The following is a 14,828-nucleotide window of genomic DNA, read 5'->3' as shown; positions in this document are numbered from 1 at the left end:
GAAGCCAATGGGTGATACAAATGACTATAATCTACAGAACCCAGAAATATTGTTTTAGTCTTTTTGTCTTAGGTAAAAAAAAAATATGCATGACTATACATATACTTACACTGTTTATCTGATAACTAGTTATGAACTATGTAAAAAACATATCAAATAAATTGAATAGAAAATATATAATTTAACTAACTGCTTCACTAGTTAGCTATCCAAAATTAATGATAATTTAGAACTAGGGCGTCAAGGGTTACTACCCCATTTCTGTCCACCCTAAAGCTGGCCATGCACCATGTAAATTTCATCTGGTTCCTGATGGATCTGTCAACCATTTGCTACGTGGCTGGCCCTGTTTTCCTCCTCCTGCCCAACATCCCTAAAATAAATGGAACATTTTAATTAGGGAGATTGATTTATTATTAACTACCCATGTGCGGGTGCTATCCAGTTATAAAAAATTGCTCGCTTAGTTTCTCAAAATCTTTCATTATATTTTACCCAACATAGATAAGTTATAGAATTTTGCTAGTGTTTGAAATGTACTAGCTATGCAGCCCCATAATGCAGCCAATAGTTAGGAACCATTTTTCAAAGCAGTCTTTTATATAAAAGATTACGTCAAACAAGTTTTTAATCAATCCTTTTAAATCAAACAAGGAAACTTGATTGTTCTGCAAATTACAAATGCGATAGGGAGGACTGAAATATAAAATAAATGTTTTCAAGAAAGGCTAAGCATATAGTTATAATCCCACCAAGCCATGAAGTACAGCAAATGGACCATGTTTCTAACATTTTAGAAACTGCCTAAATTATTGTGACCAGTCAGCAAAATATAAAGCATAGTCAGCTGTAAGTTTTATTTCTACATAGGAATACATATAGCCCTCAACATTATGTTGCCTCAACCAGATAAAGAAGGTGCGTGATATACATTAAATTAAGATTAAAACTAAGAACATATTGAAAAAATAGAGACTATGGATTAAGTATTAGGCCATGGGAACAGGGGATTGTACATATTTAAAGTATCATTCCAGTAAAAAAATGTTTTTAATAAACTGTAATAGAGGGGGGAAAGTTAGCATGTACATCTGCGTTTTACCATTGTAAGAATACCTCATTACAATAGCCACCAACTGACAAGAAGTGAGGAAAAACATTGTAAAAGAGAACAATAAAACCTGACAAAGTTTCTAATCTTTCCCTATTCTATTACAAATTTTATTTGTATTTTCCATTAGTGTACCTGTTACACTGATTTGCCCCTTTTCACTCTAAAATATATTGTTTCTGTGTTTCAGGAATTCATAGTTGTGCCTTCTAAAAAAAATCAAAGTAAAGAATGAAATAATTTTAATATAATTTAAAAGTAAAAGTATGCACTAAGCATATCTAGGCCAGGTGCTATACCATTTGTATAGTTAGCCACCAAAAGTTAAAACTATTACACATTGCGATATAATTGAAAATGTTGAAAAAATTGAATTTTTGAGTTAAAAGTAAAATCTGTTTGGAATACAGTACAGGCTCTTTAATTATTATGATGTGATTATATGTAAAAAAAAGAAGCTGCATTACCATGTCTATATATCCCCTTCCCATTAACCCCCCAAAAGGCACATAGAAACCAACAGGTCAAGAAGGTCTGACAAATTCAAAGAGCAGCTTGTAACACATTACACATAAAACTGGCATAGGAAAAGTCCAGATGACAGCATTGCAAGAGATGGCTGAAAAAGCTCTGAGGCAATATGTGGCCTAACCGCCTGATTTAACCCTGTAAATGGTGCACCACTGCGCTGCAATCACGTGCATTGCACGCGTTTGTGGGGCAGCCCCATAGGCTTGCATTGGTCACTCTCGGTGGCAGCAACGACCGACATATGTGATTTTTATAGCGTCTGTGGCATGTGTATAGTCCTGAGTGGCTGCATGTCCAGGATCAGTTGGGTGGCAAAACTGCCTGCTTTTATTGCCCCTAGCCACACGTATAAATGAAGCCTTACAGATCTGGTAGAGTGTGCTTTACAAAGGAAGGGAGGAACCCTATCCTTCAGACTGTATCTCTAACGATAACTTGTTCGACCAACCTAGCAATAGTGAAACATGAGGCATGGAGAAACGTGCAACATTAAGAAAAGCTCCCTTACAGGATAAGGTCAGAGGCCTCGCCAGGCACTGGTGATAGCAACATGAAATCCCACCTTACACCCATGATGTGTCACCAAAGCATCCACTGCAAATGGCTATGGGTCAGTTAAAAAACCCTTCCAGTTTGTTGTTGATAATGGACACCAGAAGATTGACATCCAGTGTCCCCCATCTATGGCAGAGGGTTTGAAACACGTAAAAATGAAGAGTCCACTCCCCCAAATCCAAATGCTGATGACTGAGAATTTTCAACAATTTCGAATGCCTGTGATGTGAACGGTGGACAGGGCTAGAACGTGCAATTCCGCAGAAGAGAGGATCAAGTCTGCTGCCATTTGAGCTTTGCGATTTCTGGTGCCTCCTTGATGATTGAGGTAGGCCATGGCTGTACCATTGTCCGACTGTATTCTCATTGGGTGTCCTCACAATAGAGCAGCCCAGCATTGAAGGGACAAGCAAATAGTCCTGCGTTCCAGAAGGTTAATGGGAAGGCAAGCTTCCTCCAATGACCAAGTATCTTGCACCGAGAGGGCATGTGTACAGGACAACTCTCTAGCCTGACAGACTGGCATCCAACATGGGAACCTTAAAAAAAAGAAGCTTATCTGCAACCATAATGGATGTGATGTAGCCAGATGTAGCAGCTAACAACGTGCCGTTAGCTGCTACATTCAGGTGGACTAGTTACATTACATCACATCCATTATGGTTGCAGATAAGCTCTCATTGTTTTTATCCTTGTGAGTTTGCATTTGGCTGTTTATTTTATCCCATTAAAAACCTACAGTACTAATATCGCACTTAGTTGGCACCCCCTTGTATTTCTCTTTTTGTGTTTAAAGTGATTTGTTCCTATCTCAGGAGGAGCTGCCTACTGAAGCAATATTAATGATTGCTTATGGAGCTTTACGAATTTGAAACATAACAAGGGCATCCGTACATTCTTAGACTCCCCCCTGCTGGGGCTATATGTGGACAGTGTTTCCATTTCCTTTCTTGCGCCATAAACACACTTGTTTTTTGTCATGAGAACCTTTCACAACTGTGGATGAAAGGGCTTTCCCAACTCCAGTGCTGGGTTGGAAATCCACCATGCAACAATTAGTGAAACTGGGCAAACTTCACAGTCTCAAAGGCGGCAACCATGAGACCCAGGACCCTCACATGCAGACATGGGTCAAGGGCTTCCAGGCAAGAGATCAAATGAACAGAAGTGTGTCATGAGGCAAGAACATCCTGGACAAAGCTAGCGTCAGTGTCTAGTGTTAGGTCCCTGTAGTCCCATCTGTGAGATCCAGTGATGGTCCAGCGATGACTTCAGACTCTGCAGATTGAGGATCCAACTGAAGCTCTGCAGAGTCTGCAAGGTCTGTTGGATGTTGGCTAATAAGAACAGGGAAGACTGGTTCCAAAATCAGAGTAAACACTCTTGTGAAGACCCAGGGGACCCAAAAGGGAAGAATGACAAATTGGTAATGCTAATCACCAAATGCAAAATAGTTACATTGTTAGTCAGGTTGAAAAAAGGCACAAGTCCATCTAGTTAAAAAAAAAAAAAAAATACAATTCCATATACACAATCCTTCACCCACAGTTGATCCAGAGAAAGGCGAAAAACCCCAGCAAAGCATGCTCCAATTTGCTACAGCAGGGGAAAAAATCCCTGATCCGCCGAGGCAATCGGATTTTCCCTGGATCAATTTTACCTATAAATATTTGTACCCAGTTATATAATGTACATTTAGGAAAGAATCCAAGCCTTTTTTAAAGCAATCTGCTGAGCCTGCCAGAACCACCTCTGGAGGGAGTCTATTCCACATTTTCACAGCTTTGACTGTGAAGAAACCTTTTCTTATTTGGAGGTGAAATATGTTTTACTCTAGACGTAAAGTGTGCCCCCTTGTCCTCTGTGATGACCTTAAAGTGAGTGACTCAACACCAAGTTCACTATATGGACCACTTATGTATTTGTACCACTGATGAGGCAGAAAGATGGGAAGGTGCAGGTAAGCATCCGAAATGTCGATTAAGGCCAGAAAATTTCACTTGAAGGAGGGAGGCAAAGAGCAACATGGTGATTTCCATGCAGAACTGTTGAATCCATATGAACGAGTTATAACTCTTCAGATCTAGAATGGGCCGGCCTTCTCTGTTTGATTTGGAAAACACAAAAAAAGGTTTTGAGTGGAAAACTTGAAAGAATTCTTCTGTTGGTACAGGGATAATGACCCCTTGAGACAGAAGCTCCAGGACAGATCTGTCCACTGTGAGGAGGAAGGAGAAAAGAAAAGTTTGAAAGCAAGAAGCAGGGAGGAAGCAGAGCTCAAAACTCCAGCTTCCAGCCCCTTCAAATGACACACTGGGCCAAGCATTTGAGATTTATTTTTAGCAGGAGGCTGACATGGTCATCAGATGTCTCTCCCACTTTGAGAAGTGAGGGTGCCCCATCACTGGTAAACGGTCTTAGAACCAGCCTTGGCAGGTTTGGAGAGTCATGTCTTCCCACAAAAGTATGTCAGTCTTGGCATTGGAAGAATGAGAGGGACAAAAGCAACCTTACCTCATAAGTAGATGTTCTACTGGTAGAGGTGCAATAATTCTTCTGGGAAGGAAGGTATGCCTAACCACTGTGATCTCCTTGATGTACTTATCCAAGTAGGGACCAAACAGGGATTCTCCTTTCAAGAGTAACTAGTCAAGGCATTTCTTGCATCGGAGTACAGTGGACCAATTACCAAACTATAGACCTGTTATTTTAACTTCTTTAGTTGGGAAGATACTGGAGAGTTTAATAAAAGACCAGATAGATGAGTTCTTGCTAGAAAAAAAAAATATTTTAAGTAACAGACCTCAAGGATTTATGAAAGACAGAAGCTGTCAAACAAATCTGATTTTTTTTATGAGGAGGTGAGCAAAACCTTGGACAAAGGAGTAACTGTGGACGTAGTATATTTAGATTTTTGCCAAAGCGTTTGACACAGTTCCCTACATACGAATGTGTAATGTAAAGTCTACAGGCTTGGAAAAATCAGTTTGTAAATGGATAGAAAACTGGCTAAAAGACTGAATTGAGAGAGTAGTGGTTAATGATTCATACGCTGAATGGTCTAAGGTTATTAGTGGTGTACCCCAATGTTCAGTGTTGGGACCCTTACATTTTAATATATTTATAAATAAGGTTGGGGATTAAAAGTACCATTTCAGTGTTTGCGGATGACACCAAACTATGCAGTAGAATAACATTCTTACAGGATGTCTCCAACTTACAAGCCAATCTCAATGCACTGTTTAATTGGGCAACAAGGTGGCAAATGAGGTTTAAAAATGTAAAGTTTTGCATTTGGGGGCTAGAAACATGCACGCATCTTACATACTAGGAGAACAGCTGTGGGAGTCAATAGTGGAGAAGGAGCTGTGTGTTCTGGTAGATCATAGGGTTAATAATAGCATGCAATGCCAAGCTGCAGTTTCTGAAGCGAGCAAAATCTTTTCTTGTATTAAAAGAGGCACGGACTGCAGAGAGAGAGACATCATTTTGCCCCTGTATACATCATTAGTAAGGTTACATAGTTAGTCAGGTTGAAAAAAGACACAAGTCCATCTAGTTCAACCATAATAAATAAATAAATAAATAAAATAAAAAATATCATACACTCCCATATACCCAATCCTATACCCACAGTTGATCCAGAGAAAGGAGAAAAACACCTCAGAAAAGCAGGATCCAATTTGCTACAGCAGCGGAAAAAAATCCTTCCTGATCCCAGAGAGGCAATTGTATTTTCCCTGGATCAACTTTACATATAAATGTTAGTACCCAGTTATATTATGTGCATTTAGGAAAGAATCCAGGGCTGCATCTGGAACATGCAGTTCAGTTTTGGGCACCGGTTCATAAAAAGGATATTGGGGATCTGGAGAAAGTGCAGAGAAGGGCAACCAAACTCATAAGAGGCATGGAGGAGCTCAGCTATGAGGAAAGATTAGAGGAACTGAATTTATTCACTTTTGAGAAGAGGAGATTAAGAGGGGGATATGATCAACATGAATAAATACATAAGTGGTCCATATAGTTAACTTGGTGTTGAGTTATTCACTTTAAGGTCACCACAGTAGACAAGGGGGCACACTCTTTATGCCTGGAGGAAAAGGATGGAGCAAATTGCATCATGCTTTATTGGGGTTTTTTGCTTTGCTCTGGATCAACTGTGGGTATAGGATTGTATATATAGGATTGCATATATTTTTTTCAACCAGACTAACTATGATTATAAAGTATCTACCAAGCTCTTCACGCAATAGCATACAGCCATAGGTAAAAGGTGTAATGGGCTTTGGACAGAGGCATCTGTAAGGATGGAACTAGGATTCCATGTCATGCACTTAATCCACACAGAAACAGTCTAACAGGCTGCCAGAGATGCAACCATTGATTACACATGGCAGGGCTTGTCAAGGAAAAGAGAACTTGAAAGAATGCCTCTAACCTCTATCTGCTGGGTTGGTAAACACAGGATTAACCTTTATTGGGGATGTGAGGGCTTTGATGGGACAAGATATAGCAGAATCTAGCACATGAAGCACCCGCTTATGTAGGAAATAGAACACTGTTGGGTGAAGCAATTCTAAGGGGTAAAATTTTCCTCTCAGGGAGGCCAGTCCTCATACAAGACAGGCACTACCAGCAAGTACACCAGGAAGGTAGTTTTAGGTAATTTAGGGGACCCCAACTGAATACCTTAGGGTGACCAGCCTCGGGCAGCTCCAAAGCTAAGCAAGAATATACAATGTCAATAAGGGTAGTTATGGTATCCTTTAGCATGGATGAAATCTCTGTTACAGGTGTGTCATCCTGATCTGATTCCTCAAAGGGATCATCCCTTCAAGTGCCAGGTCCTCCTTAGATACTCTTTCTGGCTCAAGGTTGAAATCAAAGACTGATTTAGAAGGGGAGGCTGAAGGGCATTGATTTTTGACTCCCACTGTACATAGCCTGTAAAACACCAGGAAATCTGTCTGCAAATTCTGAAATTGCGGCAGAGGAAGCAGGTGTGGCAGATGGCCCAACAGAATGGCCAGAGGAAGGCAGAGAGCCAGTGGAGGCAACCTTCAGAGAAGAGGGTAACAGGGTCCTGAATAGATACACTACTGTCCTAAACAGAGCTAAAAGCAGAGCCTGAGCTAGTAAGTCCATCTGACCCTTTCAGTTTGCTTGTGCACATCTTCCTCAGAGGGATACCTATAACCACCTCCACAGGGGGGAAGCAGTGTAATACCTCAATGCTAGCCATTTGTAGGCTATGTAGTGTGGTAACAACCGCTATAATGAGCCCAAAAAGAGCCAGAAATCCCGCCTGCAAAAGGGGAAGAGGCAGCGATGATAGCTGCATAAATCCTAATCTGAATGAGGCAATGCAGGTGCAGTAGCACCCAGTTCACACAGACTCACTAGGCGCCACTCAAGATCCTTGGAGAATGAAAAAGTTCTACCTTGCATTGGAGCTGCGCCTGAAATTCAAGTGTTAACTGCTCATTTAGTTTGGAAAAGTTGTTTTGCTTACCTGATCCTCCAATTCAGCAGTGGACTGTCCCTTGCTGTTGCAAGATTACCCAGTAGCTCGTGTGTAATTTTTACATAGTTGGTAAGGTTGAAAAAAAAAAAAAGCCACCAGTCCACCCAGTTCAACTAGTGGTGTGTAAGTGTGCTCGTGTTTATGTCAATAGTACATTGTATATCCCTGTATGTTGTGTACATTGTATACCCCTGTAATTGAAGAATGCATATCAGAACCTTCATCTCGAAGAAGAATTTGCGTATACATCCTGGCAGTGGGAAGGGATGGGCTTTATGTTAGGGTCGAACGTGAGCCAGACTCGAACACTGGCTGTTCGCCCGTTCGCGGAATAGCGAACAATTTGGGGTGTTCGCGGCAAATTCGAAAGCCGCGGAACACCCTTTAAAAGTCTATGGGAGAAATCAAAAGTGCTAATTTTAAAGGTTAATATGCATGGTATTGCCATAAAAAGTGTTTGGGGACCTGGGTCCTGCCCCAGGGGACATGTATCAATGCAAAAAAAAAAAAAAAAAAGTTTTAAAAATGGCCATTTTTTTGGGAGCAGTGATTTTAATGCTTAAAGTGAAACAATAACGTTTAAATATTCCTTTAAATTTCATACCTGGGGGTGTGTCTATAGTATGCCTGTAAAGCAGCGCATGTTTCCCGTGTTTAGAACAGTCCCTGCACAAAATGACATTTCTAAAGGAAAAAAAGTCATTTAAAAGTGCTCCCCCACAGTCCATTGCCAGGCCCTTTGGGTCTGGTATGAATATTAAGGGGAACCCCGAACCAAAATTAAAAAAAAAAAATTGCATGGGGGTCCCCCCAAATTCCATACCAGGCCCTTCAGGTCTGGTATGGATATTAAGGGGAACCCCGTGCCAAAATTAAAAAAAAATGGTGTGGGGGTCCCCCCATAAATCCATACCAGACCCTTATGTGAGCACGCAACTTGGCAGGCCTTAGTTAAAGAGGGGGAGGATGAGAGAGCGCCCCCCCTGAACCGTACCAGGCCACATGCCCTTAACATGGGGAGGGTGCTTTGGGGTAGCCCCCCAAAGCACCTTGTCCCCATGTTGATGGCGACAAGGGCCTCATCCCCACAACCCTTGCCTGGTGCCCCCAGGTGCTTTGGGGGCTACCCCAAAGCACCCTTCCCCATGTTGAGGGCATGTGGCCTGGTATGGTTCAGGAGGGGGGTGCTCTCTCGTCCCCCCTCTTTTCCTGCAGCCTGCCAGGTTGCGTGCTCGGATAAGGGTCTGGTATGGATTTTTGGGGGGACCCCCACGCCATTTTTTTTAATATTGACACGGGGTTCCCCTTAAAATCCATACCAGACCTGAAGAGTCTAGTATGGATTTTGAGGGGGACCCCCACGCCATTTCTTTTTAAAATTTTGGCACGGGATTTCCCTTAATATCCATACCAGACCTGAAGGGCCTGTTATGGAATTTGGGGGGACCCCCACGCAATTTTTTTTTTAAATTTTGGTTGAGGGTTCCCTTTAATATTCATACCAGACCCAAAGGGCCTGGTAATGGACTGTGGGGAATCCCATGCCGTTTTTTTCAATGACTATGTGTATTGCCGGGACCAACTATTCATTATAGCCGCGAGTAGTTTTAAATTACTTTTTTTCCTTTAGAAATGTCATTTAGTGCAGGGAATGTTGTAAACATGGGAAACATGCGCCACTTTACAGGCATACTACAGACACCCACCAGGTACGAAATTTAAAGGAATATTTCACTTTTATTGTTTCACTTTAAGCATTATTAAAATCACTGCTCCCGAAAAAACAGCCGTTTTTAAAACTTTTTTTTTTGCATTGATACATGTCCCCTGGGGCAGGACCCAGGTCCCCAAACACTTTTTATGACAATAACTTGCATATAAGCCTTTAAAATTAGCACTTTTGAATTTTCATGTCCGTGTCCCATAGACTTTAATGGTGTTCGCGTGTTCAAACTAATTTTTTGCCTGTTCGCACGTTCTGCTGCGAACCGAACCGGGGGCTGTTCGGCTCATCCCTAGCAGTGGGGTATGGGAACAGATGAGCTTTGCTTCCGACCACCTAATGATGGGAAGATTAAAGTGCCTAATTGCTTTGCCTGCATCAAAAGGCTAACTGTATCTGAAATGCTGACCTGGGTCAAGAAGTTTCATGGTGATTTAACAGTGCCACCTAGTGGAGACCACAGCGTGCTTCCTGGAAGATGTTTATACTTCCTGGTGATTAGGAAGAATGCCTCTTATGGCATCTCATTGGACAGAGGACTACACGGGTGGGTAGAGGGTGTTTGTGTTGTGTTTAAAAATGATTTAAGAGGAAGGTCAGCTTGGGTTCTTCCTCTCTTTGTCCTGGAGCCCAGCCAGCACACGGAACCCAAAATGAAGGACTTACAGTATCACATCACCCCTGTTCCTTTTGTTTTATATGCTCCGTATTATTCTTTTAGGGTTTCTTTTGCTTTTTTGAGAATTTGAGTACATTTTTATAGCTAACATTGCTAACATTGTTATTGTATCATCACCATTAATACTATTAGAGCTTTGATAGACTAGCTAGTTATAGGAATAGACAAGATAATACAGATTTATAATAAATAGGGCAAATCCAAAACCCCAGATTTATTTAACTCGGTGTCCTAACATCCAATGCAGGGCTTGTGTTGATGAACCACTGAAATGCAGGGAAGTAGAGGATACAGGGACCTGCTTAGCAGTGAAAGAGCAGAGAAGAGGTCCAACACCTAAGGACCCTAGCAAAAAAACTGAGGCTAGCTGAGAGCGGGAGGTTTTTTATAGGGGAATGTCCCTGCAGTATTCAGTTCTCTTAAGGTAGCAGCATATAACTCAGTAGTAATAATTGAAGAGCCTGTATACTGTACTGTATGCCATTTATTCAATAAAAATTTAGAATTGTGAAGTGGTGAGTTATTATGAAAATGAGAAGCTAAAATAAAGTTAGTTAAAAAATATGAGTGACTAGCCTGTGTAGGAGACGGTTTAGAAAAGGTGATTAGGAGACTCAGTAACATATAGTTACATAGTCGGTAAGGCTGAAAAAAAAAAAGACAATAGTCCACCCAGTTCAACCTGTGAAAGTTTATGTGTATCAGTGTCTATAATGATTTCCCATATCCCTGTATGTTGTGTCCTTTTAGATGTATGTCTAAGAGTCTTTTAGAAGTATCCATACTCCCCACAGGCACCACCAATTGTGGGAGAGAGTTCCAAAACCTTATAGCCCTAACAGTGAAGAACCCCCTAAACAGTTTAAGGTTAAACCGCTTCTCCTCCAGTCTCATTATGTGCCCCCATGTCCTTATACACTCCCTAGGACTGAATAGTTTAATTCCTTTGCTTGGATCCCCATTGAGATTTTTGTAGATTGTTATCATGTCTCCTCTCAAGCGTCTCATCTCCAGGGAGAATAAATTTAGTGTTTGCAGCCGTTCCTCGTAATTGAGGTCCTCCAGTCCCCTTATCAGTTTTGTTGCCCTTCTTTGGGCTCTCTCCAGTTCCAGCACATCCCTTCGGAGGACTGCTGACTAGAACTGGATGGAAAACACCTGATGAGACCTAACCAGAGTTTTATAAAGTGGCAGAATTATAGTTTTGTCCCTGGAGTATATCCCTTTTTTATGCATGCTATTATTCTGCCTGCTTTGGTAGCTGCAGCTTAGCACTGCATGCTGTTGCTCAATCTGTCATCTATTAGCACCAATAGATTCTTCTCCATCCTTGAGTCTCCCGTCAGTTCTCCCCCTAGTGAATATATTGCATTTATGTTTTTTGCAACCAACTGCATTACTTTTACATTTCTCCACATTAAACCTCATTTGTCTGCCCACTCCTTTATTTTGTACAGGTCATTCTGCAAAATGTATGTCCTGACGTGGGTTTATTACTCACTGCTTATCTTTGTGTCATCTGCAAACACTGAAACTGAACTAGTTATCCCATACTCTATATCATTTATAAAATATATTGAATAGAATTGGTCCCAAGACAGAACCTTGGGATACCCCATTAACCACTCCAAACCAGTCTGAGTACTTTATTTATCACTACCCTTTGGATCCGTCCCTGTAACCAGTTTTTTACCCAAGCACAAACTCTATGGTCCAAGCCTGCAGACCTCATCTTGTAAATTAAGCGTTTATGGGGGACTGTATCAAATGCTTTATCAAAGTCCAGATACACCACATTCAGAGGCCTCCCCCTGTCTAGATGGCAGCTCACTTCCTCGTAGAATGTTAGCAGATTGGTCTGGCAGGAACGTCCTCTCATAAACCAAATGCCGATTACCACTGATGATATTTTTCTCCTCAGTAAAACTTTGGATATAGTCCCTAATCATCCCCTCTAATAATTTACTCACTATTGATGTTAGGCTGACTGGCCAGTAATTCCCAGGAATTTGTCTCTGCCCTTTTTTGAAAATTAGTATTACGTTGGCTTTTCTCCAATCAGCTGGTACCAATCCTGTCATTATGCTGCCCACAAAAATCAGGAATAATGGCCTAGCTATAACTTGACCGAGTTCTCTGAGGACTCTGGTGTGTAAGCCATCTGGTCCTCGTGATTTATTTGTGTTAAGTGTATTAAGTCTTTCGTTGACTCCGGCCTATGTTAGCCATGTCGGTATGTCATGTGTTCTGTTACTAACACTACAGTCGCTGTCAGTAAACCCTTCTTTTTCCTGTGTAAAAACTGTGGAGAAGGCGGTATTTAGTACAGTTGCCTTCTGTGTCATCTGTAACCATCTTCCCATCCTCATCCTTTAAGTGTGCAGTGTGCTCCGATTATGTCTTTTTACTGTTAATATATCTAAAAAAACAATGTTTGGTTATTTTTAATCTCTTATGTGTCTATCGTAATCCTTTTTAGCCGCCCTGATTGCGTTTTTACATTTCTTATTGTATTCCTTGTAGTGCCGGAATGCTGAAGGTGACCCATTCCCTTTATATTTTTTAAAGGCCATACTTTTCTCCTTGATCAGCTCATTACTCACATTACGGTTTAGTCACCCAAGTTAAATTTTTGCTCTTCTATATTTATTGCCCATTTGAATACACTGTTTGATACCTTTGTTCAATATGCTCCTAAAGCATTCCCATTTCTCTTCTGGATTCAATGATTTCAGAATTTGGTTCCTATTAATGTCATGTAGCAATGACCGTAGTTCAGGAAAATTGGCTCGTTTGAAATTTAGTGTTTTTGTACTACCCATATGCCTCCTTTTCCTGTGATTTATGTTAAACGCGATCATCCTATGATCGCTAGATCCCAAGTTTTCGTGTATCTCCACATCTGACATCAGACTTGGATTGTTCGTAATTTATAGATCTAACAGGGCATTCTTTCTAGTTGGGGAATCCAATTGGGACATGAAGTTGTCCTGTAAAACATTCAAGAAATGACGGGCCTTTAATGAGTGAGCTGTTTACTCTGCCCAGTCAATATCAGGGTAATTGAAGTCCCCCATTATGATTACATTTCCCTGTTTCCCTGCCATTTCTAACTGGGATAGTAATTCCAGCTCCTCCTCCTCCATGTTGGGTAGGCCTATAACATACCCCCACTATTAATTTCTCACTTACTTCCTCTCTGACGTTCTACCCACACCGATTCTACTTCCCCCATAGTCCCATACATAATGTCGCTCCTCTCTTCTACCCTTGTATCATTTTTGACATATAGACACCCCCCCTTCTTCTACCTTCCCTGTCCTTTTGATACAAGGAATACCCCTGTATATTGGCCAGCCAATCGCGTGAGCTGTCAAACCAAGTTTCAGTTATTCCCACAAAGTCTAAATCCTCCTCATGTAATATCAGCTCCATATCCACTATTTTGTTAGCTAGGCTCCTAGCATTTGTGTATACGCCTCTTAGTTTTGTGTGAGTGCATATTATTTTCCCCCTTTGTTTCTCCTGGCTTTGTTTATGAATTTTAATTGCCCACTCCCTTACCCCGGGATTGGTTGTTATGGGTGTATTTTCACTGCTATTACCACTGCTGACTCTTCTATCGCCCTGTCACCTGCTCCCTGTCAGTTAATCGCTTTCTCTGTTCCCTCCCCCCCAGCACCTAGTTTAAAAGGCCCTCCAACTTTGTGGCCATCTTACTTCACAATAGTGTTGTACCATGCCCATTGAGGTGCAACCTGTCCTCATCAAAGAGCCAGTAACTGACTGAGAAGTCAGCCCAGTTCTCCAGGAACCCAAAACCAATGGAGGAATATTTTGAAAATCAACATTAGGGGGGCGTGACCTGACAGCATGGAGTAGGACACAGGTGCACGGAGCTCCGTCTATTAATCCTTCTACTTCATTGATCCTGTGAGCCTACAATAGCCTACTTGTTCCTGATCCAATCAGAAAGGACCCCTGATCCTGCCTTGGCATGTCTCCACCGAAAAACCAAAAGGATACTCTGGCTAAACTTGATCACTACCACCGACAGGATAAAGATAACCCTGGGGAAGATGGCCACGCTACAAACGAGGGAAAGGTTCGGCAGGAGGTGATACTGATCTCATCTTGTCAGACTACACTGACAACGAAAATCGAGGAGGTAAAAGTGGATATATCACTTATCCGTCAGGATCTACAAAAACTCAGTGAGCGAGTCAAAACTTCTGAAAAACTCGACGGGGTGAGGTGGAAGATGCAATCTTGCCGTTGCACCCCAATGCATGCAACTAAAGATCAATCAACTGCTGACAAAACAAGATCACATTGAGAACAGACTTAGGAGATGTAATCTACGCTTTATAAGGCTTCCTGAGGGTGCTGAAGGTAAAGACCCAACGTTTCTTGAGCAGCTACTTATTACCAACCTATGTCCACGAGGCCTTTTCTCCCACTCTAGCAGTAGAGAGCGCCCACTGCATGCCTGCTAGGTCTCCACCTCAGGGGGCCCCTCCCCGCACTTTCATGGCCAAATTTCTAAACTACAAAGACCTAGATGCGGCTCTGCGACTTTCCAGGGAAAAAGGCAATATTCCACTTGGAAACATCAAGGTGGCCATCTTCCTGGACTTCAACGTCGCCGCCAAAGCTTCACGGAGGCCAAACAACGCCTGCGAATCCAACATCTCAAATACAC

At 41.7% G+C, this 14,828-nt stretch overlaps 1 protein-coding gene across 3 annotated transcripts in view; it reads right to left on the bottom strand.

The window, feature by feature from the left end:
- Positions 1 to 14,828, bottom strand: part of FBXO15 (F-box protein 15) — a 304,133-nt gene that overhangs the window by 1,880 nt on the left and 287,425 nt on the right. The window lies entirely within an intron of this gene.

Source organism: Aquarana catesbeiana, linkage group LG05 (genome assembly GCF_042186555.1).
Source record: "Aquarana catesbeiana isolate 2022-GZ linkage group LG05, ASM4218655v1, whole genome shotgun sequence".
Taxonomy (NCBI): domain Eukaryota; kingdom Metazoa; phylum Chordata; class Amphibia; order Anura; family Ranidae; genus Aquarana; species Aquarana catesbeiana.
This window is presented reverse-complemented; position numbering and strand designations above follow the sequence as displayed.